Genomic DNA, 27,994 nt, shown 5'->3' on the forward strand with positions numbered 1-27,994 from the left:
ATATATAATAAATGTGTCTCCCAAAGCCCTGAAAGAGAATGCATTGTACGCACAGATTGAATTTTCACTTGTATAGGATTGGGGATTAATCGTGTAGTTTCATGGAGTCATGTGTTTCCCTGTACACACAGCCTATAGTAGAGACAATTTTTTGTCAGAAGTTTCTGTTTGTGTTCAAACATGAGGCAAGCCGCATGACACTGCACAAGTTAATACATGACCAATGTCTGTAGTATGAGAATTGACAATTTCTGTGAAGAAACTACAATTCCACAATCCCTGGGTCTCTCAGTCTAGTGCTCTGCAGGTGAGAGCTAAATAGTAATTAGATCTAAAACAGAGACAAACAGGCAGATTTGAAGTTGACCTTGATTCCTATGTTATAGTGTCTGGTCGGGAGAGCGACTTCTTTCTCACTTCACTGGAGAAGTGGTGTCTACTTCAGTGATTTCCAGCTTCCACAGGCATCCCACAGCTCACCTATGTACAATGTTACGGCTTTCCATCTGTACATTTTGCCATGTGAAAAAATGAGTGGCAAATGCTGAAAAACGCACAAAAAAAACCACAACCTACAAAATGCCAAAATGTCCCATAAGCCAAATATATGGCATAAAGAGGGGAGTTTGGGACTTTAAATGAGGCGCACTTATCGCCTCCATCCCGGAATCAGGTATATAACAAACAGGGAAGTTGGGACTTTAAATGAAGCGGTTGGATTGCGGAGGGTTTAGAAATATTAATTTATTAGTCATAGTAAATAGAGTAACAGGAATTTCACATATCAACACACATATATGTTTTTACATAACAATGAAGCATATAGTATGGAAAAATACATGCAGTAGATATAAAATCATACTCGATAAATGATAATTGAAAAACTAATGGTACAACAGTAACTGGAATTAATCGCATAGCCATGATAATATTCATAATCATGATCATGATAGGTGCCAGAAGTGGCATGCCCGGAACCTGGTAGCTGGAGTATAAATCACATGATAATAATAATGGTCATACAGGGTACCCGAAGTGGTGTGCCCGAGACCTGGTGTGAAAAGGGCACAATGATATAAAAGGTTAGAAAAAAATATACTGATGACAGGGTACAGATAATTAAGGTTGAAGCATCAAGTGTAGCTCGACGCGTTTCGTGGATGGTTTTCTCCACTCATCAGGAGCTGATGCAGTACAAACCTGTAAGATATATACATATAATAAATCTCCATCTTAATAGAGAGGAGTAAAATAGATCTAATCACAACGTGGTTGGTCAGAAGACATACACTTACCAACCCTGGCACTGAGTGCGACGCACGGCAAATGGCACGGAGTGAGCCAGAGGCAACAAACCCCAGCACGGGAGCTGAGGCAGCATAATATGTCTGGGTGGCAACGGGTGATGGAATGGCAGTGTCCGGATAATGGGATGGTGTCCATGTGACAGAAATAATAATGAAGAAGAGCTTGTCAGAATGAAGGGATATCTGGGAACAAAATATCAATTTATAAATAGTAAATGTTAGTAATATAAAATAGAATAAATAATATTGAATAATGTGTAAATAATGTACCCAAAGATACCCTCGTATATAATATCAGTAGATAATATTATAGAAATAGTCAAATTAATAATATTGAGTAATGTAAAAATAATGTATCTAAAGATACCATTGTATATGATATTGATATGATATGAGAAGGGTGATCACTGACTGATTGCATTTAATTTAATAAAAGACATGCAGCTGGGAGTGGGTGGATGGTTGATGCAGGGTGTGTGATAATGAGGTCAGCTGGTCAACTCCTTCCTGTGTCATGACCTACAGTCTGTAAGGAAGTTTGACAGAAGCATTAGATACGTTTGGAAACATGGATGGAGGACAGTAAGGTAAGTGTCTGTAAATTTTATGGAAAGCTTTGATATTTACATGAATGCTATATTGGTATATGGGGGGCTGGAATTTAGAAAAAAAAAGGTGAACAAAGGTGAACTTAGCCTTTAAGGTGACAATTAACTACAGAGATTTGATACCACTCTCCGCACTCTGCATAACACTGCAGTCAATACTCCAAACTTTCATTCGTAAAATGAATTTGTGGCATAATACTGCAGTGAACACCCTGTGATAGGCTGAGATCCAGGTGACGTGACCTGTCAAAATCATGTGAACAGTTTCTTCTTCCTCCTGGAACATTTATTTCTCCATTCATATAAGATGAATGGGGCTTCACTTGTTTCCAAGAAATCCATCACATTCCTACATAGACTAGCTCCCTGCTGCCTCAGAAGCTGTGACCTGCTGGAACACTAAACTGTGTAGAGTGATCACTGATGGAAGTATGTCAAAGGGTCTACTACTTCTTCTTGCCTGTAGCAAACATGCACTGTTTCTAATTTCAGCCAGTTCCTGATAAACTGGCCAAAATGAGATTGGTAGGTGATCTTGTTGGCTGCATCCCAACCAGCATCCCTTGACTGAAAAATTGAAGAAGCTGGGCAGAAAATGTTTGTCCGAATGGCTGCATCCAATGAAATGCAGCTGCTGTTTGGGTATTTTGACAGCTGGCTAGGCCAGGAGATTCATCCATCTGCTCTGTCTATCACGGATGGAGAAATCTGTTAGATTAAAATTAAATGAGGCTTTACTTGCTTCGGACTTCTGAAGCAAGGAAAGTGGAAGGCACATTTGTAAAGCACATAGTATGGATGTGGCTGCTTTATAACCCAGCTCCTAAGATGCTTGCCCTGAGAAAACACAGTTCTCCAAACCCCATTGCCTGCGTAACAGCCTTTATATTATTTTCTGTGTATGCAAGTCTCGCACAGCTCAGTTGTGTGCTGCTTCTCACTCTGTGACTGGGCAGTGTAAAAATCCCTCACTTGCTCACAAAGACTAAATCCGGCCATATGCTAGTAGATTTCCCAACAAACATTCACACCAACATTCTCACCATTACATTACATAACTTGACAAATGTCTTTCGAAAGCACTTCAAAAACATTTGGTGAACAAAAACCACATTCACTGTTAGGAATTTGTTTGAGAAAAAATTTCCATCCTGCTCCTTCGATTTTTCTCGCCGCTGTGGTCAACAGTGATGCCAGTTTGACCCCACTATCAATTAAAATATTGAACGTACATTCTTAAAATGAACATTTTTGCACAAAATTCTATTAGCGTATCACTAGTTAACCCTTTTCTGCTTCCTACCCTGTGACCTGGAGCACTTCACTTAGTAGTGATTAGGGAAGACTATGGACCAGAGGGAGAGATTTACTAAAACTGGAGAACTCAGAGTCTGGTGCAGCTGTGCATGGTAGCCAGTTTCTAAGAAATTATTTTTTTTTACATTTTTTTAATGGATGTGTGTTATAGCAGAAAGTAAAAATATATATATATAAACGGTGTGTATATATATATATATATATATATTTATATATGTATGCATATATATATATATTATCAAATACCACCACAAGAAAGCTCTATTTGTGGGGAAAAAAAGGATGTCATTTTTTTTGGGGGGTACAGCATCGCATGACAGGTGGGGGGGGGGGGTAAATGTTCCAGAGGCCAAGTAGTTAAGCTTTGGCAATAAAATCTGGAAGCTGATTGATTTCTATGCAGACCTGCATCAGATTTTGCACTCTCCAGTTTCAGTAAATAATCCTGTTTCTTCCTGTATGCAGTAGATTGAGATAGCATTATTTCCATATGATCTAAGGCAGAATGTGTGCCTAGGCACAGTCACTTGACTGGTGGTAAATATGTACTAATAGGTCCTCTTTAAAATCTTTTAGTGTGCTGTGAATTACTTTATATTTATTGCAAAGCAAACATCAAAAACACAATTATATAAATTACTTGTGCACACTACTTAAAATTAAAACTAATATAAATGGCAATATCAACTACAATAAAGCTGCCAGCACAATTAAGTGTTTCAGTCTTAGCATCTAAAAAAAAAAAAAAATTGCAGCTACTTTTTGTGTGAACTAAATAAAATGGTTCTAAAGGCTTAAGGTTTTGGTAAAAAAAACCTTCTGTGTACAGCAGCTCCTCCAATACTTACCTGAGCCCCATTGCGATCCAGCAATGTGCACAAGAGCCTCTGCTCTCCAGGAACTCTCCCTTCTCATTGGCTGAGACAGCCATTAGCTCCCACTGCTGTCAATCACAGCCAGTGAGCCAATGAGGAGGGGGGCGTGGCTGAGCCATGGCTCTGTGTGTGAATGGACATGCAGAACAACGGCTCAGGAGCAAGCCTGCTTGTGTGCCCCATAGCAAGCTGCTTGCTCTGGGGGCAGGAGGGAGGGGCCAGGAGTGCCGTCAGGGGACCCGAGAAGATGAGGATCAAAACCACTGCACAGAGCAGGTAAGTATGACATGTTTGTTTTATTTTTCTTTATCGTACATCACGGGACACAGAGCACCATAATATTGACTATCTGGGTTATATGCTACCTTTAGGTGAATGGACACTGGCAACCAATAGTAAGAAGGTTCCTCCCATATAACCCCTCCCATACAGGAAGTACCTTTAGTTTTTTGCCAGTGTCTTGAAGGTGATGGTCATGGCTGTGGAAGATCTTCAAATTCTCGAAATAATGTCCTAGTGAGGATGTTATAATCGGATCCATGGCATATTATGCTAAAGTGGATGGTACCTGAGCCTTGGTTCAAGAACAAGATTTTGCCTGTAACGTGTCCTTTATGGCACTGGACCCTTGTTATATTGTATTCCTGGTCTTTTCACTTGCCCAAGGAAACCTAAAGGGTGCCTTACAGGTCCAAGGGTGTGGACCCTGAACAAAGGGGGACCTGGTCCTTAAAGGTCCTCAGTGGCGCTACCCGCGGTGATGGGGGAAGATTGGGCCTGTCTCAGGCCCTGCTGCGAGGATTGCCTTTAATATCACTTTAAGTGAATCATGCACCAGAAATGGCTATAATCAAAAGAAAAAAATCCAAAAATATTCAGATATTCTCACAAATACAGCGGGGACGGAAAGTATTCAGACCCCCTTAAATTTTAAACTCTTTGTTATATTGCAGCCTTTTGCTAAAATCATTTAAGTTCATTTTTTTCCTCATTAATGTACACACAGCACCCCATATTGACAGAAAAACACAGAATTGTTGACATTTTTGGAGATTTATTAAAAAAGAAAAACTGAAATATCACATGGTCCTAAGTATTCAGACCCTTTGCTCAGTATTTAGTAGAAGCACCCTTTTGATCTAATACAGCCATGAGTCTTTTTGGGAAAGATGCAACAAGTTTTTCACACCTGGATTTGGAGATCCTCTGCCATTCCTCCTTGCAGATCCTCTCCAGTTCTGTCAGGTTGGATGGTAAACGTTGGTGGACAGCCATTTTTAGGTCTCTCCAGAGATGCTCAATTGGGTTTAAGTCAGGGCTCTGGCTGGGCCATTCAAGAACAGTCACGTAGTTCTTGTGAAGCCACTCCTTCGTTATTTTAGCTGTGTGCTTAGGGTCATTGTCTTGTTGGAAGGTAAACCTTCAGCCCAGTCTGAGGTCCTGAGCACTCTGGAGAAGGTTTGCGTCCAGGATATGCCTGTACTTGGCCGCATTCATCTTTCCCTCAATTGCAACCAGTCGCCTGTCCCTGCAGCTGAAAAACACCCACACAGCATGATGCTGCTACCAATATGCTTCACTGTTGGGACTGTATTGGACAGGTGATGAGCAGTGCCTGGTTTTCTCCACACATACCGCTTAGAATTAAGGCCAAAAAGTTCTATCTTGGTCTCGTTAGACCAGAGAATCTTATTTCTCACCATCTTGGAGTCCTTCAGGTGTTTTTTATCAAACGCCATGCGGGCTTTCATGTGTCTTGCACTGAGGAGGGGCTTCCGTCGGGCCACTCTGCCATAAAGCCCCGGCTGGTGGAGGGCTGCAGTGATGGTTGACTTTCTACAACTTTCTCCCATCTCCCGACTGCATCTCGGGAGCTCAGCCACAGTGATCGTTGGGTTCTTCTTTACCTCTCTCACCAAGGCTCTTCTCCCCCGATAGCTCAGTTTGGCCGGACTGCCAGCTCTAGGAAGGGTTCTGGTCATCCCAAACGTGTTCCATTTAAGGATTATGGGGGCCACTGTGCTCTTAGGAACTTTAAGTGCAGCAGAAATTTTTTTGTAACCTTGGCCAGATCTGTGCCTTGCCACAATTCTGTCTCTGAGCTCTTCAGGCAGTTCCTTTGACCTCATGATTGTCATTTGCTCTGACATGCACTGTGAGCTGTAAGGTCTTATATAGGCAGGTGTGTGGCTTTCCTAATCAAGTCCAATCAGTATAATCAAACACAGCTGGACTCAAATGAAGGTGTAGAACCATGTGATATTTCAGTTTTTCTTTTTTAATAAATCTGCAAAAATGTCAACAATTCTGTGTTTTTCTGTCAATATGGGGTGTTGTGTGTACATTAATGAGGAAAAAAAATGAACTTAAATGATTTTAGCAAATGGCTGCAATATAACAAAGAGTGAAAGATTTAAGGGGGTCTGAATACTTTCCGTCCCCACTGTATATTAGTCAAATTTCTGAGTCCAAATGATGAACTTTTATATATAAGTGTAGTCCAAATGTCCAAAGTGCTCACATAGATCCGTGTCATAAAAACCCAAACATATTGGGCACTTTGGACATTTGGATTACATTTATAAGTTCACAATTTGAAATTTGTGAGAATATTTGAATAGTTTTGGATTTTTTTTCCATTGATTATAGTCATTTCTTATGCATTATTCACTTAATTAGTTCACACAAAAAGTAGCGCTGCACATTTTTTTGTTTATTACACATCAAAAACATATAATAGTACTGTAAGTAAAAAGCCGCTGTTATTGATAGTATGAGACTTAGGCATGAAGTTTGTATGCATTATATAAGTTTTTTTTTTTTTTTTTTTAACAAAAACTTTTATAGTATCTTGATTTTCAGCATACAAACAAACAAGCGTACATTTAGTGTGCAAAACAAGAAGTTATTTTGATTTTGACAGACACAGTAGTTAAAAAAAATGTACAGAGTTGGTGTTGACCTGCTTTCCTTTTATCTTGTGCATCGGCTTTCTTAATATAACCCTGGTACTTTAATCGCCCATGGCAGTGCTAATCCGAAGGCACAAATTGTGCATGGAAAATACAGCAATGCGACACAGATGTTGCTACAATCTACAATGCCTTTTCAAAAAGAAATGGATATTTTTGGATGAGGCCCAACATATTTTTTTTTTCGCAATGTCATTTTGAGGTTATCCAGTAACATCTGTCCAAATTACAGTAAGCTCTGTCATCCATCTGTTGCAGCAGTGGCATTTTCATTCCAGGCTCCAGATCCACTCTCTTCTCCCCTTTTTGGTCCCTCCTGCAAACATCTGCCCTATCTCCAAAGCTTTAAAAATTCAATGAGAAAAAAAAAAAAATCAGGTGGAATGAAGTGGTTAGAAAAGCATCTATCAACACATGTGGAGCTTGCCAAGTCAAGTATTTGGGTTGGAAGTCATGCTTTCCCAACTGCTTGAAAACAGGAAGTATCTCTGCTAAGTGATAGATAGCCTTACTTCACGGTGCGCAGAAAGAAAAAAATAACTCTTACATATGTATAATTCAAGTATAGCATGTGCAACAGCTGATATAAAGTAATAGTTATTATAGTTAACCTTTGTGCCATAACTGTTTGTATGATTAATCCTCTTGTATTTTATTGTATTGTAACCATATTGTCTCCTTTTTATATTGTAAAGCGCTACGTAAACTGTTGGCGCTATATAAATCCTGTATATTAATAATAATTATGCTGTGATAAAACTATCCTAAGAAGCAGGACACACTTAATATATACAGTATCTCACAAAAGTGAGAACACCCCTCACATTTTTGTAAATATTTTATTATATCTTTTCATGTGACAACACTGAAGAAATTACTAAAGTAGTGAGTGTACAGCTTGTATAACAGTGTAAATTTGCTGTCCCCTCAAAATAACTCCATACGCAGCCATTAATGTCTTAACTGCTAGCAACAAAAGTGAGTATACCCCTAAGTGAAAATGTCCAGATTAGGCCCAAAGTGTCAATATTTTGTGTGGCCACCATTATTTTCCAGCACTGCCTTAACCCTCTTGGGCATGAGGTTCACCAGAGCTTCACATGTTGCCACTGGATTCCTCTTCCACTCCTCCATGATGACATCAAGGAGCTGGTGGATGTTAGAGACCTTGCACTCCTCCACCTTCCGTTTGAGGATGCCCCACAGATGCTCAATAGGGTTTAGGTCTGAAGACATGCTTGGCCAGTCCAACACCTTTACCCTCAGCTTCTTTAGCAAGGTAGTGGTTGTCTAGGAGGTGTGTTTGGGGTCGTTTGTCATGTTGGAATACTGCTTTGCGGCCCAGTCTCTGAAGGGAGGGGATCATGCTCTACTTCAGTATGTCACAGTACATGTTGGCATTCATGGTTCTCTCAATGAACTGTAGCTCCCCAGTGCACTCATGCAGTCCCCAGACCATGACACTCCCACCACCATGCTTGACTGTAGGCAAGACACACTTGTCTTTGTACTCCTCACCTGGTTGCTGCCACACACTTGACACCACCTGAATCAAATAGGTTTATCTTGGTCTCATAAGACCACAGGAAATTGTTCCAGTAATCCATGTCCTTAGTCTGCTTGTCTTCAACAAACTGAGTGCTTTCCTGTGCATCATCTTTAGAAGAGGCTTCCTTCTGGGACAACAGCCATGCAGACCAATTTGATGCAGCGTGCGGCGTAGGGTCTGAGCACTGACAGGCTTACTCCCTCACCCATTGAACCTCTGCAGCAATTATACATCTATTTCCCAAAGACAACCTCTGGATATGATGCTGAGCACGTGCACTCAACTTCTTTGGTCGACCATGGTGAGGCCTGTTCTGAGTGGAACCTGTCCTGTTAAACTGCTGTATGGTCTTGGCCACCATGCTGCAACTCAGTTTCAGAGTGTTGGCAATCTTCTTATAGCCTAGGCCATCTTTATGTAGAGCAAAAAAACCACCAAATTTAACACACCTGCTCCACATTCACACCTGAGACCTTGTAACACTAATGAGTCACATGACATCGGGGAGGGAAAATGGCTAGTTGGGGACATTTTCACTTAGGGGTGTACTCACTTTTGTTGCCAGCGGTTTAGACATTAATGGCTGTGTGTTGAGTTATTTTGAGGGGACAGCAAATTTACATTGTTACACAAGCTGTGCACTCACTACTTTACATTGTAGCAAAGTGTCATTTCTTCAGCGTTGTCACATGAAAAGGTATAATAAAATATTTTCAAAAAATTGAGGGGTGTACTCAATTTTGTGAGATACTGTAGCTTTCTATTAAACATTGCTAAAACCTAACATACACTATATTGTCAAAAGTATTGGGATGCTTGCCTTTACAGGCAAATGAAGTTTAATGGCATCCCAGTCTAAGTCCGTAGGGTTCAATATTGAGTTGGCCCACCCTTTGCAGCTATAAAAGCTTAAACTCTTCTGGGAAGGCTGTCCACAAGGTTTAGGAGTGTGTCTATGGGAATGTTTGACCATTCTTCCAGAAGCACATTTGTGAGGTCAGGCACTGATGTTAGACGAGAAGGCCTGGCTCACAGTCCACTCTCTAATTCATCCCAAAGGTGCTCTGTCGGGTTGTGGTCAGGACTTTGTGCAAGCCAGTCAAGTTCTGACAAGCTACAACAAAACCAGCCTTTCTTTATCGTACATCACGGGACACAGATCCATAGCAGCTACTATGTGGGTTATATAGGCCACCTTTAGGTGATGGAAGTTCGCTCACTATATAACCCCTCCCATTACTGGGAGTACCTCAGTTTTTTCACCAGTGTCTAAGGTGTTGGAGGAAAGATTAGTGGCCTTAATCGCATCTTCACAAAGTGGAAGAAAACGCACCTTTCTACCACCCAAGACCCTCAAACAGAGGAACTCTGGGGAAGGGAAGAGGAATCCTCCCCCCAGGGGACCGGGAAGAGACTGATGACTCCTCTTCTGAGGAATCGCATAGGGAAGGACCCTCCTCAGCTTCACAGGTTGAGAAATTGCTGGTGCATTCTCTTACTGAAATGGTCCGCTCCACATTTAAGTTACCCGTAACTGAGACGGTTGAAAAGCCCACTTATTCTTTGGGTTCACTGAAGCCTCCTCAAGCTGTGCATGCTTTTCCTGTTCATTCTTTGCTGGAAAATCTTATTTATTCAGAGTGGGATCACCCAGATAAACATTTTTTCCCTCCTAAAAAAGTTTTCAACACTTTATCCTATGGAGGAAAAATTTACAAAGATGTGGGGTATACCAGCAATTGACGCTGCTATATGCTCTGTAAATAAAAGTTTGACTTGTCCTGTTGACAACACTCAAATTCTTAGGGATCCAACCGATTAAAAGTTGGAATTCCTGTTAAAAAAACATTTTTTCCTTGGCAGGTTCAGTAGCTCAACCTGCAGTGGTGGCAATTGGGGTATGTCAATCCTTGAGAGACCACTTGAAACAGGTGCTCAAGGTTTTCCCTGAACAGCAGGCCCAGGAGTTAGCCGAGCTGCCAGGTTACAAACTAGAGTTGCGAGAATTCCTGTCTCCTCGTTTCCTCAGATCAAATCTTTCCAAAGACCCAGAGAAAAAGAAGTCTTTCCTTCAAGTATTGGAGTAACTTTTGTCACAAAAAGTAATCTTGGTGGTTCCCATGGAAGAGCAGGGGTGGGGTTTTATTCAAACCTTTTCATGGTGCCAAAACCAAATGGAGATGTCAGACCCATTCTAGATCTCAAAGATCTAAACCAGTTCCTAAAAAGTCGATCTTTTCGTATGGAATCAATCCACTCTGTAGTCTCCATCCTACAAGGAGAAGAACTTCTGGCATTAAGGGACATCAAGGATGCATACCTGCATGTACCTATTTTCCCCGCTCATCAGAAATATCTGCATTTCAAAGTGGAAAAACTTCATTTTCAGTTTGTAGCTCTACCTTTCGGTCTAGCTACTGCACCTCGGGTGTTTACAAAGGTCCTGGCCCCTCCTCTGGCCAGATTAAGGGCCCGGGGTATAACGATTATAGCTTACCTAGATGACCTGCTCTTGATAGACCGGTCGGTAGCCCGCTTAGACCAAAGCTTGGTCGCCACAGTCAACTACCTGGAATACCTAGGTTGGGTCCTCAACCTAGAGAAGTCAAGGTGTTTTTACCCCAGGCAAAAATCAGCGCCATAAAGGAGCTGGTTCAGGTAGTCAGGACGAAGAAGGGTCCTTCTATTCGCCTTTGTATGAGGTTGTTGGGAAAGATGGTGGCTTCATTTGAAGCGGTTCCCTATGCTCAGTTTCATTCAAGACTGCTGCAAAACAGTATCCTGGAAAGTGGTAACAACAGATGCCAGCCTTCCAGGGGTTGGCATCCCAGAAAGTATGTCATAAGTAGAATCCTTGCTTTTCTGCAAATGGGGTTAGAGATGAAGCTGGCCTTAAGGGCCAGGTCTCGGCCTTATTGGTATTGTTTCAACGTCTGCTTGTTTCGCATTCTTTGGTCCGAAGCTTTATACAGGGTGTAACGTGGCTTAATCACCAGTTAGAGCATGCACCCTTGAACCCTTGGGACTTGAATTTAATTCTGTCGGCATTACAGAAACAGCCTTTTGAGCTGACACGACATATTCCCTTGGTCCTTTTGACAAGGAAGCTAGTTTTTCTGGTAGCCATTTCCTCTGCAAGAAGGGTATCAGAATTGGATAGAGTAGTATTGCGTCCTCATCCTAGCTTTTTACCGAAGGTGGTTTCAGGTTTTTATCTAAACAGGATATTGTTCTGCCTTATTTTTTCCAGAACCCTGTTCTACGGAAGAAAAGTCACTACATTCTCTGGATGTAGTGAGAGTGGTCAAAATCTATTTGGAGGCGACTGCTCAGGTTCGGAAAATGGATGTTTTGTTTGTGTTGCTTGAAGGTCCTAGAAAAGGACAGGCAGCGTCGAAATCTACTATTACTAAGTGGATTCGGCAAATAATTATTCAAGCTTATGGTTTGAAAAGGAAGTTCCACCTTTTCACATCAAAGCGCACTCCACCAGGGCTGTTAGTGCTTCATGGGCAGTGCATCACCAAGCCTCCATGGCTCAAATCTGCAAGGCCGCAACTCGGTGTTCAGTCCATACATTCACCAGATTCTATCAGATGGATGTGAGAAGGCATGAGGATATAGCCTTTGGGCGCAGTGTGCTGCAGGCAGCAGTATAGGTCCTCAGTTCTGATTGCACCCTACTTTTGTTTGTGTCTCCCTTCCCTCAGATAGCATTGCTCTGAGACATCCCACATAGTAACTACTATGGCTCTGTGTCCCGTGATGTACGATAAAGAAAAAAAGGTTTTTATAACAGCTTACCTGTAAAATCCTTTTCTTGGAGTACTTCACGGGACACAGAGGTCCCTCCCCTCTTTTGATACACGTATATTGCTTTGCTACAAAAACTGAGATACTCCCAGTAATGGGAGGGGTTATATAGGGAGTGAACTTCCTGTCTTAGGGTGTGCCAGTGTCCCATCACCTAAAGGTGGCCTATATAACCCACATAGTAACTACTATGGCTCTGTGTCCCGTGATGTACTCCAAGAAAAGGATTTTACAGGTAAGCTGTTATAAAAATCCTTTTTTCTCAACCTTTTTACCCTAGAGGAACCCTTAAAATAATATTCAGTCCTCAGGGAACACCTGCTAAAACCCTTAAGGGCCCCTTCACACTTGAATGCAATGTGCAGTGTGGTCCTGTTCGGCTTCCCACACCACATTCTGATCGCAATGCCTTTAATATCTGCTGGGGGGGTCAGTTAAAAGTTGACAACACCCCCCAAAGGCAGGTCGCAAACGCACTGCATTTGCCTACACCAGATCGCATGGCACAAAGGTACCAAGCGATCAGGTTGCCGTACATTTAAAAAAGTAGTGCACACACTACTTTTAGTGCAGTGTGGTGCAATTTCAGTTCATTCAAAATGAATAGGCTGAAATTGCACTGCACAGAACTGCATGTGAATTGCACATGCCCTTCCTAGTGTGAATGGGCCCTAAATTGGTTGTTTGTACAGATTGTACGGTGAGCCATACTGGCTAAAAAGATCATATGTGTCATGCTGCTGACTCGTAGTACCAAGTACCATCAAATGGCATTTCAGTCAGCCACAGCTCAAGGAACCCTACAGTTCCTCTTCATGTTTTGGACTTTGGCAGCGGTGAAAAACCAGCCCAGTTAATGAGAGTGCTGGATCTCTAGCCTAGTAAATGTCTGTGTATTAAAAGTTAGCAGCTACAATATTTGTAGCTGCTGACTTTCATTTTTTTTTTTAAATTGACCAGAACGCCTCTATAACAATTGTGGAGATTTTCCTCACAATGCAAAATCTGTGTTAGCAATGAGAAGCACACAATGCTTGTTTTCCCCCTCAAAGGTGCCCCCTACATCCCAGATTATCTAAATGTCTATCTAATCTAAACCCAAGAACAAAAATGTAATACTTTGCAGCTTACCGGTGAATATTATTTTTTAAGGCTTGTTTTTCCCTATTTTTCCCTGGTGGTTCTGTAAATAACACACTTTCTGTCCTAAGGTGGCAATGCTTACTGCCATGTATCTGCTGTGTATCTGCCGTGTATCTGTGGAGGCCATGTTGTCACCCTAGGCTGCACTCAGATTTAAGTAGAGGGCACAGGAAGTGACAAGGACATACCATTTCTAACAGTAGCCACAGGTATTTCTGTACTTGCAGGAAATGTACTTTACCTTAAAAAAGAAAGTTTTCGGGTTTTGCTATACTTTAAGTAATGTTTGGATCTGTCACATCAGTTAGGAAAAGCTGTAGATGTGTGGGCATGCTCAAGTCCGGTAGTCTGATCTTAGTGTTTATGGCTAACTTAAAGCAGACTTTGCACTTAAAATGCAAGGTCTGCTTTTAAAGTGCACCCCCTCCCGCTTGCTGAAATGCAGCGGAAACTTTAAAGAAAAAACACCTGTAAGGGGAAAAAAGTTAGATAATATACTTGCCTCCCCACCGCTTAAGCCACTGGTTTCTAATCAAGGGTGATGTCATCCTCCTTCTGGCTAACATTCCATATTCCCATCGCACATGTTCCTGAAATGGGCTCTCAAAAGTTCCGGGTGCTCCAGCGACCACCAGCTTGATATTGGAGCATACACGACACAGTGTAAATATTCACCAGCAGACCATGGATCTTCAATTACGTCCAAGTGGTTTTTATTGAAGAAAGATCATCACAAACAGTGTAGTGCAATGTTTCAGAGCCGCGCAGGACCCATTCGTCAGGTGTGTGATCATCAGGGGTCCTGCACGGCTCCGAAACGTTGCACTACACTTGTTTGTGATGTGATCTTTCTTTAATAAAAACAGTTTTAACGTAATTGAAGATCCGCAGTGTGCTGGCAAATATTTACGTTGTGTTCTCCTTCTGGCAGCACCTGGGGAATGTAGAAGCCCAAATCTCACTGGGAAGAAACTCTCAGCATTATGCCGCAGTGTCTTTTTGCAAGATTTCTCAAGACCTCATCTGCAGGAGGATGACATAACCCTCAACTAGGCAAGGTGTTTTACTGATGTTTTTTTTTTAAGCCTATCTCTGGGAAAAGGAAAAAAGGTTCCCTTGCAGTGTGGATTGCCCTGCGCTGCAAGGGTTTAAAGCCTGTTTAAGCCTGCGAGGCTGCAAAAAGCAGTTTTACATACCCGTCCCTCTGCTCCCCTGGCAGCTAGCGCTCTCCTTTACTTCCCCACGCCCCACAGTGGACTGTCCCTCTGCATCCTCACATCCAGTGCAGGGCTATGGGATCTACATTGCACTTGATGATGTCAGAGGCCTGCAAATGTCGAAGCATAGAGGACAAGAGGCTAAAGGGACCAGACTTACAGTCTGGAGGGAGCCTGGAGAAGGATAAGTTAAGTGTTTTTTTGTAACCCCTAGACAAGCATTGAAACTCGTACAGTGCAGGGCCAACCCCACTGCAAGGGAGCATTTTTTTCTTTCCCTAGAGTTCAACTTTAAGGCTGCATTCACACTTCAGCGTTTTGAATCACGGGCAGATTTGCCGTGAATCTGCCTGCGTTTTGAAAACGTTGATGTGTGAATGACAAATAGCTGAACTCACATTTGAGATGGCATCCATTTGAATGGCACCTCAAATCGCGGCGCAGGTCTGCCATGATAAATCGCGCTGCAATCGCGGCAAACACGCATCGCGGGAAGCATGTCGCCCAGAAAAGTTCAGGAGCTACTTTTGGGGAAACATGCTTCCGGCGATGCGTGTTGCCGTGATTGCAGCACGATTTATTGTGCGACAATCGCAACAGACCGGCGCCGAGATTTGAGGTGTCATTCAAATGAATGCCATCTCAAATGCGAGTCCCGCAATTTGTCATTCACACATCAGTGATTTCAAATTGCGGCCAGATTCGCGGCAAATCTGCCCGCGATTCAAAACGCTGAAGTGTGAATGCAGCATTTCAGCAAGGGACAGGAGGGGGGGGCTCAAAAAGTGGATCTTAAACTGAGTGCAAGGTCTGCTTTCATACATTTTTTAGTTACAGTTTTTAAACACAATTGCTGAAACACTTCCAAAATATAGCTAAACTCTTAACCCTTTGGGCAGGAATTACGTTATCTCTTTCTATCTCTAAAACGTAAGCTAGAAAAAAGTAAATATGAGATAAAAAAGCAAGTAAATTCTGGCAAGATGTTGCAGCCTGATGGAGTTTTAAGAGATGAGCTCAGTTTCAATAACCACTTGTAATGCAAATGTAGGTGCTGAAATCTGTTCCAGACCTGAAATAACCTTAGTAACAAGTTCCTGCAGAAATCAGAATGCTTATTGAGAGGAAGCATTCCAAGATACTGTTTTACTTTCTGAACTTCGATGAGGAACATTGAACTTTACTTACAAGCCTTTGCAGCAACCTAGCCCTTTAGATTACACACGTTTTCATTTTCGGTAACAAGAATGATTCAGCCTAAAATGTGTATGCTCTAGACAAGTATTTTACAGGGCTAAGGCAAGCCGTAGATGATTTTTTTTTTTTCGTTCAACCAGCAGGTTGGAAAAAAATATGATTTGATTCCCTCATCAACACACTTGGTGTTTATGAAGGAATCCTTTCAGTGGAGCTATTGTATTCTGACAGTATTTTGATCATTGTATCAAAATACAATGATCAGTTTTGCCAACTCTAGCCTACAGCACTGATCTAGCGAAAAAAAAAACAACAACAGGCTTGTTGTGCAGAAGCTGATCAACAGATCAGAAATTTTGTACAACCAGCCTGCCCATAGATAGATCAAAAAATTGACTGGTCCCTGCTGAACCTGCTAAGTTTCGATCCATCTAATATGGACAGCTTAAGTCATGAAAGTATATTTTATCAATTCTGTAGTAACGTATTAAAATGGGTCCTTCTTAAAGTGGAAGTAAACCCATCCATAAAACAGTTTCATTTCCGGCATGTGCCTGAAATGTAACACTCCCATTGGTTGTGCTCTCAACCAAACTGTCAAACCATTCAATGGCTGGTGTCATAACTGATCACATGTGTAGCATCATGGCAGTTTTAAATTAAACAGAGGCAAAAATGGCAGCTTTCTTGGCTGAAAACGATAGGGGGGTTTACTTACACTTTAAGTATGGTGGTAGGATAGACATTTTCTTCTTTTCTTCCATATGCAGCCTCAGGACATGTTTCTGCACTCAGTGCCATACCTCAAAATAAGACTGCCAGACTTATTCCCCTTACCAACCGCTCAGTGTCTACCATCTCTCTCTTCGCCAGTCCTTCAACTTGGCTTCTACTGAAGCCCATCAAATATTTTGAAAATACTAACAACATACAACGTCATCCACAACTTTCCCTGAGATACATCACCAACCATTTTTAAAATATCACCCAAATGCTAATCTCCTCTCCTTCCAAGACCTCTTGCTCTCTACCTCCTCATCACCTTCATCAATGCTTTCTCCTGGGACTTCTCCAAAGCCTCTCACATTCTCTAGAACTTCCTACCTCAGTCATCTTATTTGTCTGCCATTAAATGATCCCTGAAATCTCATCCCTTAATGGAAATCCTATCCAGCTAAAAGCTGAAATTTAACTTTCTACACCACTCACAAGCAAGGCCCTCCTAACCCTCTTGTTTTCGAATTGCAATGGAACTGTCTCCCTTTATTCTGTAACACGCTGCACAAGCAGGTATTTCTAAATAAATAATTTAATGATAATAATATAATACTTACTGTATACTGGATGGGACCCAAATTATCTGAACAATTGCTCCAGTTACCACACAAAAACACAAAGGGGTTGATTTACTAACACCGGAGCGTGCAAAATTTGGTGTAGCTGTGCATTGTAGCCAATCAGCTTCTAATTTCAGCTTGTTCATTTAAGCTTTTACAAAAAACTGGAGGCTGATCGTTTTCTATGCAAAGTTGCACCAGATTTTGCACTCTCCAGTTTTAGTAAATCAACCCCAAAGTATTTAAAGAGGAACTCCGACCAACTTCCCCATTTTCTTTTTTTGCCCCACTTACCTGATGGTGGTATCTGGACATTTCAGATACTCACACATCCAGTGGATCCAGCATTGACCCGCTGAGATCATCTCGTGTCCGGCCACAGCTTAATCCCGCGCCGCCATGTTTTCTCTGACGTCATCGAGAGGCCTGCCAGCTTTTCTGGGTTCAATGGCAGGCCTCTCGATGACACACCGATAGGCCCTCCCCCTCCTCCTGTTCTTGAATGGAAAGCTATGCCTCCTGGGATACTTTGTACATATCCCGGGAGGCACAGCTGGCAGTGTGCACGTCATTCACCCAAGGCTAGTGATGTACATGGGGAGGCGGACTTAACATTAAAAAAAAGACCTAAAAAAAAAACTATGCCATATTCCAGAAGAGGGAATTAGGAGGAGTGGAGAGGCAGGATCGTCCTCGGGAGGGTGAGAGGCTGCTTTAATACATAACTGAATATGTACTGAACAGTTTGGAAAAGTACCTCAGTATGTGGCCATCATATGATGCTTTGGGAATATATAAACTGGACATACGGGAGTTGATTTACTAAAACTGGGGAGTCCAAAATCTGGTGCAGCTGTGCATGGTAGCCAATCAGCTTATCTTACTTCAGCTTATTCAATTAAGCTTTGACACTTTCCAGTTTTAGTAAATCTTCCGCACAATGTCCATATAATATTTTTTATTTGGTCATATTTGTTAAAGAATGGGACAACCCAAGATGGGTTTTTTGGAGAGCTTGAGAGTTGACTAAAATGATCAACACTGGAATGAGCATCCCATTGTGCTCCCCTACACCAGGCATCACTAAATGGGGGACCGAGGGCCGGATCCGGACCCGAACTGAGCCACTGTCCCATCTGGACCCACAGTCGTGTCATTTAGGAGCCACTTCTCTTCCCCAGCCTCAGCTGCTGTCGTTCTCTGCATGTCGGAAGGCACCATGGTAATATCCTGGGTGCAATCAGCTGAATGCTGGTATTAAACGGACTTCGGGAGACATGGCTCTGCATTGGACAGGAACGGGAGCTGCTGGCTGCTTTTCATATTAACCAGCAAGTGATTGGTGGCTAGGACTGCTCTGCCTTTCAGCCACCAATCACTTGCTGGTTAATATGAAAAGCAGCTGGAAGCTCTTGTTCCCATCCAATGCAGAACCGTGTCTCCCGAAGTCCACTTAATACCAGTACTTAGCTGATTACCCACCCCCAATGCAGAGCTGTGCCTCCCGCACCCAGGATATTACCTTGGTGCCTGCTGACCTCTGCTTGATCTAAGGTAGGAGAGTGAAGGGCAGAGGACACTACAGGAGGGGGGAGGGTGATGTGAGAGGAGGCAGTGCTGGAGGGGGGAGGTTGGCTGGATATTCAGAGGGCAGATTATACTATTGTGGGGAGCAAAGGGGGTGGGGGGTTAGTGCTGTGGGGGGCTCTGAAGAGGCAGGATTGTGATTTAAGAGGGAGCAGTGCTGTAGGGGAGTGAAGAGGGCAAAGCAGGTTACTGGGGGACTGTGGATTGGTTATGTAAGGGTGCTGTAACGAGGGGAAGGTGATGCAAGTGATGTGAAGAGGGCAGATCGCACTACTGTGGGGGGATTTGTGATGTGCTGTGGGGAGGAGTAATGTGAAGGGGACAGTGCTGTGTGTGTGTGTGAGGGGGTTGATGTGGAGGGGACTGGTGATGTGGTGGGGGGTATGCAAAGAGGGGCAGTGCTGTGGGGGGGGTGATGTAGAGGGGTGGGGGCAGGTGATGTGAAGGGGGCTGTGCTGTGGGGGCTGATGTGGATGGGGGTTGGACAGGTGATGTGAAGGGGGGCAGATGATGTGAAGGGGCAGAGCACACTACTGTGTGTGGGGACAGGATTTGTGATGTGAAGGAGCCTTCGCACAAACGTGCGATTCAGATCTCTGCTGACCGAAAACTTGGCTGATCGGACCTCCGTAAAATTTAATTCAATACCCCTGCCCCACACAGTAGAGGAGATGAATCAGAAAAAAGTTCAGTGACAGTACAAAATCAGTGACCAAGTCCTTGCATTTTGCATTGCTTTTCTTCACATATTTGTACGTATACCCCATTTAAAATTTTAGAATAGCTATAATGTTTATGAAACAAAGTCACCCTCTCTTTTTACTGCTTTGTCACCTAAGTTTGCACCCATAAACATGTATGTATACAAGATAAGTTGTGTATCTTTACCCTGCCTTAGGCCCTTTTCACACAGGGAGGATCCGCTCAGTGGAGAATCCGCCAGCTCGGCGGGAGATCGCTCCATTGATCTCCGCTGAACGGGCAGATAACAGGTCCGTCCCTGCTCACTGAGCAGGGAGGGACCTGTCAGAGCCCCGCTGATTCCTATGGGGAGAGGGGACAAAAACAGCATGTCCGTTTTCATCAGATCTCATATCCGATCCGCCAAGACGGATGGCAGACGTGTCGCTATACATCTGTCTTGAGCGGATCGAATGGCAGATGGGTGTCAGAGGACACATCTCCGCTGACATCCGCTTGCCCATAGGAGTCAATCGATGGCCCACTCGGATCCGCTTGAAAAACGGACAGCCGGCCCTGAGTGGGCTTATCGTGTTAACGGGGCCTTAGGTATACCAGAATAAACATCAACTAGGACAACACAAACTGTTCTTCAATGTTACCTGTATGTACACATGAGGCATATGGTGCTCTAAGGTCAGAAAACATCATTTATGCTTTCAGATTCTGAAGAGAAAAAATGCTGAGGGCACATTTTTTTAAGAAGACTACATTAACGTGTAGTGAGACAGTCAATGTATCAATCTTGTTTCCCAAGTGGGGCTGGTATTGTGTTTATAGGAACATTGTCTCTGGAGTATGTGAGGATAGACTAATATCAGATGCAATCATGTTCCAAGAACAATTTCAGCCATTTATCTCAGTTACCTGTAAAAGCAGAGAGCATGTTTTATGAAGACAATATGCAGACTATTTTTTGTGCAATGAAAAGAGGCCCAGAGAAGGACAGCTAGCTTAACTTACAATTATGTCTTTAGGGGATTAGAATAGTGAAGTTTGAATGGAATTTTCTGCCCTCTGGGTAAGACAGAGCTGCTAAATAGACGTATAATGTATGCCATATTTATTAATAAGGGTTATTCTTTATTTTTACATCTTTAAAACTTTTTTTTGTAGTTCCTCAGCGTAATCTAGCTCTTGTTCTGAACACATTTCCATTTGTTTTTGTTTAATTTTACAGTCAGTGTATGTAAACCGTAACAATGAACTTGACTTCTTTGCTCTCTTTTGGTCTGGTAATGGTATCACTGGAAGCGTTTTGTTATATCTCTTCAATAAATGCAAAAAAAAAAAAACCTGACGATCTGCCAGCAATCCAGTGAACTCCTAAGACCCCATACACACTATTAGATTTTCTGCAGACTTTTATCTTCAGATTTACCAAAACCATGTACCGTGGGGATGGAAAGTATTCAGACCCCCTTAAATTTTTCACTCTTTGTTATATTGCAGCCATTTGCTAAAATCATTTAAGTTCATTTTTTTCCTCATTAATATACACACAGCACCCCATATTGACAGAAAAACACAGAATTGTTGACATTTTTGCAGATTTATTAAAAAAGAAAAACTGAAATATCACATGGTCCTAAGTATTCAGACCCTTTGCTGTGACACTCATATATTTAACTCAGGTGCTGTCCATTTCTTCTGATCATCCTTGAGATGGTTCTACACCTTCATTTGAGTCCAGCTGTGTTTGATTATACTGATTAGACTTGATTAGGAAAGCCACACACCTGTCTATATAAGACCTTACAGTTCACAGTGCATATCAGAGCAAATGAGAATTATGAGGTCAAAGGAACTGCCTGAAGAGCTCAGAGACAGAATTGTGGCAAGGCACAGATCTGGCCAAGGTTACAAAAAAATTTCTGCTGCACTTAAGGTTCCGAAGAGCACAGTGGCCTCCATAATTCTTAAATGGAAGATGTTTGGGATGACCAGAACCATTCCTAGAGCTGGCCGTCCGGCCAAACTGAGCTATCGGGGGAGAAGAACCTTGGTGAGAGAGGTAAAGAAGAACCCAAAGATCACTGTGGCTGAGCTCCAGAGATGGAGATGGGAGAAAGTTGAAGAAAGTCAACCATCACTGCAGCCCTCCACCAGTCGGGGCTTTATGGCAGACTGGCCCGACGGAAGCCTCTCCTCAGTGCAAGACACATGAAAGCCCGCATGGAGTTTGCTAAAAAACACCTGAAGGACTCCCAAGATGGTGAGAAATAAGATTCTCTGGTCTAATGAGACCAAGATTTAACTTTTTGGCCTTAATTCTAAGCGGTATGTGTAGAGAAAACCAGGCACTGCTCATCGCCTGTCCAATACAGTCCCAACAGTGAAGCATGGTGGTGGCAGCTGTGGGGGTGTTTTTCAGCGGCAGGGACAGGACGACTGGTTGCAATCGAGGGAAAGATGAATGCGGCCAAGTACAGGGATATCCTGGACGAAAACCTTCTCCAGAGTGCTCAGGACCTCAGACTGGGCCGAAGGTTTACCTTCCACCAAGACAATGACCCTAAGCACACAGCTAAAATAACGAAGGAGTGGCTTCACAACAACTCCGTGACTGTTCTTGAATGGCCCAGCCAGAGCCCTGACTTAAACCCAATTGAGCATACTGAATACTTAGAACCATGTGATATTTCAGTTTTTCTTTTTTAATAAATCTGCAAAAATGTCAACAATTCTGTGTTTTTCTGTCAATATGGGGTGCTGTGTGTACATTAATGAGGGAAAAAATGCCCAAGGGCTTTCACACTGGAGCGGTGCGCTTGCAGGACATAAGAAAAGTCCTGCAAGCAGCATCTTTGGAGCGGTGTATACACCACTCCTAAACCGCTCCTGCCTATTGAACTGGATGAGCACCACTGCCAAATGCTTTGTGGGTGGTTTTAACCCTTTTTCGTTCGCTAGCAGGGCGGTTTTAACACCTGCAAAAGCAATGGTAAAGCTCCACTAAAAATAGGGGCACTTTACCGCCGACACCCCAGTGTGAAAGGGGCCTTACACACTTACTGTCCTAGAGTGACAATGTAATATATTGCTTTCTCCAGTGAGTCCACACTTCCTGTCCTAGAGATACTTCTCCCACATTTCCTGTCCCAAGGTGACAATATTGCTTTCCCTATATATATATATACAGTACTGTGGGTGAGCATTTTCACCCTAGGGCAGAAAATGTATGTTACTGACACAATCACCAGGTGAAAATAAAGAAAAAAACTTGAAAAAGGTAAACTAATTCTTCCAATGCTAAATGCTAAAGACTGGTACCCTGTAATATATATTAAATATGTGTTCTTGGGTTTAGATTTATATTCACAGGCATTTCATACTACATGTTGGACTATACTTTGATTCTAGGTCATGACAACACTACTTTGCTCTTGTCAGAGCATAGCCACCTAAAACAGTCATGATTCACCCTGCTTTGAACCAAAAGCATTAAGGCTACTTAAAAACCATTACCTAGAGTCCATTACAGACATTTGGCAGCAAAATTCTGGATATGTATAATGCTGGACTTGCACTCAAACTAATTCATATTGATGGAACAACATAGTAGTCAGGACGCAGCTGCAGTAAATCCACCCTTTTTGGCCAAGGCTTTAAAGCAGAAGTAAACCGCCAGAAAAATCAAAAACAATGGTCCTCCCTGCAGGTTTAAATCATAATGTACTTGTATGCACCGCATACTAGCACAATATCACAGACTTACCCTCCAGCTCAGTGCTGTCACAGCTCTCTGGCGCTTCCATGTTCACCTGGTCTTCCTTGCCGGGCCGCGATGACCTCACTCCTGCGCACGTGCGCGGGAACCCTTGGCTCCAGTACGAAGCTCTGAAAGTCCAGCACGGTATGCTGTCAATTCAGAGCGCATGGGCTGGTGACGTCACTGGCTGCATGTTATGTAAATATATCCTAAACAGTGCAAGTAGGAGATATTCACTGTACCTACAGGTACACCCCTTACAGGTACAACCCTTATCATTGGCTTACCTGTAGATACAAGTTCAAAAGTGGACTTTACTTCAGATATAATGTCTTATAAACAGGGCAGGATTTCTGCATAGCCCATGTCCTAAGTATGCAGAGGTACTAGGGGTGACACTTATGGCATAGGGGGATATTTATAAAGCAGCAAATGTGAAATTCATCAAATAATTAGTGCAAACGGATCAATCTGTATAATTTAATACACATGCACCAAAAGATTCATCTGCAGTGAATTTTGTGAAATGTCACATTCACTGCTTTATAAATATGCCCCGCAGTCACCAAATTTGTCACTGTGCTAGCAGTGGCAACATATTAAAATAAGGCTCTAGTCTGCTGTCCTTTCTTCACAATTTCTTGGCTGATAGAATGATTTATGGAGTTCACACACCTAGAACTGAACTTCAAGCAAAATAAAGTGACAGGTCATGGGCACTCAGTGGTTTTCGCAAATATTAAAAAAGAAAATATTTAAGGCCCTAATTAAGAATGCTGATTGGCACATTAGCATCAGTTCCACATATATGCATTTTTCAAGGTTCTCTTAAAGTTGTTCTGCAGGCTGAAGGTTTTCACTTTCATGCATTCTATGCATGAAGGTAAAAAACCTTCAGTGTGCAGCTCCCCCCCCCTTATCCTCGCCTGAGCCCGGTCCAGCGATGTGCACGAGAGCAGAAGCTCTCCCGGGTCTCTCCCTCTTCATTGGCTGAGGCACAGCAGCAAGAGCCATTGGCTCCCGCTGCTGTCAAACACAGCCAGTGAGGAGGGAGTGGGGGCAGAGCCCAGCCACACAGGCGGCTTGGGATCGAGCACACAGGAGTTCACCCAGAGCAAGTAGCTTGCTCTGGAGACACTCAGCAGGGGGAGGGGCCAGGAGCGCTGTCGGGGAAACTCGCAAAGAGGAGGATCAGGGCTGCTCTGTTCAAAACCATTGCAGGTAAGTATGACATGTTTGCTGTTTAAAAAAAAATCTAAAACTTTATAACCCTTTAAGTTTTCAGAAACTCCTGTATATCTTCAAGAATCTGTTTTTGTATAAATTATTATATTCTCTGCTCGTAGTGACTACAGTCCAGCTCTCCTAAGTTTGAAAGATGGTAAGCTGGCTCTTTGTTTAGAAAGTTAAAGGACCCCTGTTTTACAGCATAACACTGCCCTACAAATACAATAATATGGATGTGGAGTAGATTTATCTTTTAACTAATTTTATTTGAAGAAAGTTGTTCTAAATAGTCAGAAAATTAAAGATGGTTTATGCTTGATTCACGTTATAATAATAAATAAATAAAAAAAAGTAAAAAAGAACAGATAAAACATACAAAATTGTGAATTAAACGTCATTCAACAATCCTAAAAAACACTGTACTTGTAGTACAGTAAATAGTGGTATTTGTGATAACATTGACAAGTTTTGCAAGCCATCTGTGGGATGTTGAAATTCATATAACACTCCAAGCAGTTTACTGTAGCGACTCACAAGAGAGTATAGTTAATGCAATAGGCAGATGTGTGAGAGACCAGTACATAGCTGGGGGATTTCCCTTATACTTAAGACAATTTTCTCTTTTGCATTTGGCCAATAGAGGCTTGTTAGTACTGAACCACTTGGCAAGACCTTGGTTTCCACTGTGGCTAAAAATCAGTCTAACTAACAAATGGCAGATGACTATGACTAGCAAAGCCCTAGGGTTCAATGTAGTTGAGGAATTAGTTTCTATCACTGTAACATAAGCCACAAGTAGTTACATTGAATTTTACTGGCATTAATGCGAGTGTTGTGGTTACTTTTCTACATATAGCAAACTACATGGCAATGTAACCCTAAGCCAAATATAAAACACAATATATATACAGGCAGTCCCCGAGTTACGAACAAGATAGGGTCTGTAGGTTTGTTCTTAAGTATGTGAGTTGGAACAGGTAAAATTTTTTAAGTGTAATTCCAGCCCCAAATTTTTTTTTACGTTTGAATAGCATGCGCAGTAGAAAACTGGCTGTGGAGCCTGAAGGCTTTAATGCCGGTTTCCCTTACTTACATAGGCCCGGGGTGCTGACAGTGCGGGTTCTCTGGGCAGGTATATGTCCTTACATTACAAGTCAGCAGCTACAGTATTTGTAGCTGCTGACTTTTATTTTTTCCAGGCTGGAGCTCCTCTTTAAGTTGTATGCAGGTTGGGTGTTTGTAACTCGGGGACTGACTGCCTGTGTGTGTGTGTGTGTGTGTGTGTATGTATATATATATATATATATATATATATATATATATATATATATATATATAAATACATGTGTGTGTTTAAGTTGTCATGTAGACAGTCTCATTTTGATTGATCAGGTGGGACTGGCTGACTCAATCTAAACATTTTTTGGTTAAAGATGAAAAGGGTAGATCTTCTGTCTAGTTATCAATTCTGGCTGTGTCCCTGTTAGGAAGAGTCTTTCTCGTTTTCTCTTCTGGTGACACTAAGGCAATAGTATGTCCACCATAGAAATATAAGGAGAATATGAAATATAAATCATATGTGTTTGCCGTTTGCTTGAAATTCAACTTTGGGGCAAACAGCTAAATACACATGTAAATGTTTTGGGAGATGTATTATCTGCTAAAGTGATTTAGACAACTCTGCCACACCACACATCCCTATACGGCAGAGGGAAGAAGACCTGTTTTAACCTGGTGTAGTGCAGAAACACAGGTCTCTTCCACCCCCCACTCTTTAATTTGAAAGTAAAAAGGAGAAACAACAGACTGGTAAGCTTACCTGTCACTCTTCTTTCCTCCTATAAGTATGCTCTTTACACTGTAGCTCAAATAACTGGCTTCCTGTGCTGCTTCTCTTTAATCCAGTTTGAGCTCTGCTGTACATGGACCGCAAGAGGCCAATACCAAGTCGAAATATGTTCCTTATCTTGAATTCATAGAAGAACGCAGAGTTGCATTCATCTTTGTCTTTTAAATCTGTCTGGAGTTCAGCTTTTAACTGTTAAAATCTGTTAAAAAATAAAACTGCTTTTGAGCTGGACTATAGCCACTTTTTATACGATCCTGTGTTGGTCACTTTATTTGGACAAGCATGAAGTGGGGTCCGGGACAAGGTGGTGTTTGGGGCCTGGAACACAATGACTAGCATTTCAGAGGCTCAGATTAAACCATAGGGATTTAGCCAGTGAAATGAAAACCAGACTGAAATTGACTGCCAATCAGCAGGAAGATTTTGCTCCCTAAGGCTCGGTTCACACTAGGGGCGGCGCGACCTGCACACGACTGCCACGGCGACTTGCAAAACGACTTCTGTATAGAAGTCTATGCAAGTCGCCCCCAAAGTAGTACAGGAACCTTTTTCTAAGTCGGAGCGACTTGCGTCGCTCCGATTAGAACGGTTCCATTATACAGAACGGGAGGCACCTTGTCAGGCGACTAGGTCACCTGACAAGTCGCCCCCGTGTGAACCGGCACTAAGGCAGTGTAAATTCGGAGGTTTTGTATTTGACTTGATTGTACCTTTTATACGCTGTTTTGTGTAGGTGATGGGTTTGCTGCAAAATATTTTTTTTTTTAATTGCTATGTGTTACTCTATTGTATTATGTATTAAGTCTCTACAATACCACATGCCAATGTTTTTTTTTTTTTTTTAACTAAATAATAGCAGAATGTAACTTGCCAGCAAAGAGATTGAAACATTTTACCATGCTGGCATGGTAGAAGTTCTCACCCACAGGGTAGATGCCAGGTTTTAGTGAGAGTACACGGAGTACAGAGTAAGCGATGAGGTCACTTGTGTTGTGCTAAGAACACAAGGATAGCTTTCACCTGCTTGATTCAGATGTTTTAAAGCGGAGTTCCACCGAAATTTTGAACAATATCTGTATGTATTCTCTTCCTTGCCTAGATGCTGACATGCCGTTTAAAAAAATTTAAATCGCCGTAATTACCTTTTGTTTTTCTATTCTTCTTTGCACTTCCTGGTTCTCCTCCCGTGGGAGTAGGCGTGTTTCTAGCCTCTCCCAGACTCCTGGGAGCTAGTCTCAGGCTTCCCAGGATGCCACTGAGCATGTGCAGGAACGAGCGGTGAATGCTGGGAGCACAGCATTCACCACATCCAGGAAATAAATGCTTGTGGGCTTCAAATGCCCACAATGAAGATGGAAACCGCCTGCAGTGAATAATATAAGTTATTCTTTCCGACGAAATCTGACACAGGCGGGCATATTACACACAATATGTGAGTATGTAATGCTGAGAAGAAAAGTTTGTGAATTAACTCAAAAAAAAAAAAAAAAAGGATAGATAGGTGGACCCCCGCTTTAACCTTAGAACCTGCTACACTAACATC

The 27,994-nt window shown here is 42.3% G+C and overlaps 1 protein-coding gene and 1 long non-coding RNA gene across 4 annotated transcripts in view; one reads left to right on the plus strand and one right to left on the minus strand.

The window, feature by feature from the left end:
* Positions 1 to 27,994, plus strand: part of AFG2A (AFG2 AAA ATPase homolog A) — a 621,949-nt gene that overhangs the window by 505,840 nt on the left and 88,115 nt on the right. The window lies entirely within an intron of this gene.
* Positions 846 to 27,966, minus strand: LOC141111390 (uncharacterized). Its single transcript, XR_012236415.1, has 3 exons — positions 27,594 to 27,966; positions 1,296 to 1,490; positions 846 to 1,200 (listed from the first exon to the last, which is right to left on the minus strand). It is a non-coding gene; the product is annotated as an uncharacterized lncRNA (long non-coding RNA).

Source organism: Aquarana catesbeiana, linkage group LG01, assembly GCF_042186555.1.
Source record: "Aquarana catesbeiana isolate 2022-GZ linkage group LG01, ASM4218655v1, whole genome shotgun sequence".
NCBI classification, from domain to species: Eukaryota; Metazoa; Chordata; class Amphibia; order Anura; family Ranidae; genus Aquarana; species Aquarana catesbeiana.